Raw genomic sequence first — 833 nt, forward strand, 5'->3', positions numbered from 1 at the left:
TCACTTATTTATTTATTTATTTATTTATTTATTTATTTATGTTTTATTGATTTCAGAGAAGGGAGAGGGGGAGAGAGAGAAACATCAATAATGAGAGAGAGAGAGAATCATTGATTGGCTGCCTCCTGCACACCCCACACTGGGGACCAAGCTTGCAACCTGGGCATGTGCCCTTGACCAGAATTAAATCTGGGCTGACACTCTATCCACTGAGCCAAACCAGCTAGGGCTGTCATGCACTTTAAATGCATTGTTTTAATAACAGTTCTGAGATAAATTATTCCCATTTGCACATGATGATACTGAGATACAGAGAAGTCAAGTTAACTTCCCCATGCTCTCCTAGTAACTGTGCAGGACTGAGCTCGGACCCTGCTGACCCCACCATGCAACTTGCAGTTTCTTTAGCCCTCCTAGTAGATTCTTCACATTAACCAGTAGCTTTTCTTTGCCTTACGCCAATACACTTCAGGGACAATTTCTGTAAAAATATTACAGAATATTATCACACAGGTCAGAGTTCCCTCTCTTTATTTGAGGACCACAAAGCCAATGGAAAATGAGACATAATTTGCTTGTCCGAAGTGACTAGAAGAAAGTTAACATTCTTATGAACACTTGAAATAATTTTACTTGAAAAAAGTTTATAGATGTCAGGAAAACTAACCTTATAAAAACAGAGGTAATCCAGGAGTATGATTTCTTTGGGGAAAATGGTCAGTTCAATGAATACTCTTTTAGTTATGTGTTTTTATGCAATGCAGAATCTTTGAATTAGATTTAAAAAGACTGGCATTTAATGAATTTTTAAATAATATTAAATAAATTTAAAA

Source organism: Myotis davidii, unplaced genomic scaffold (genome assembly GCF_000327345.1).
Source record: "Myotis davidii unplaced genomic scaffold, ASM32734v1 scaffold44, whole genome shotgun sequence".
Taxonomy (NCBI): Eukaryota; Metazoa; Chordata; class Mammalia; order Chiroptera; family Vespertilionidae; genus Myotis; species Myotis davidii.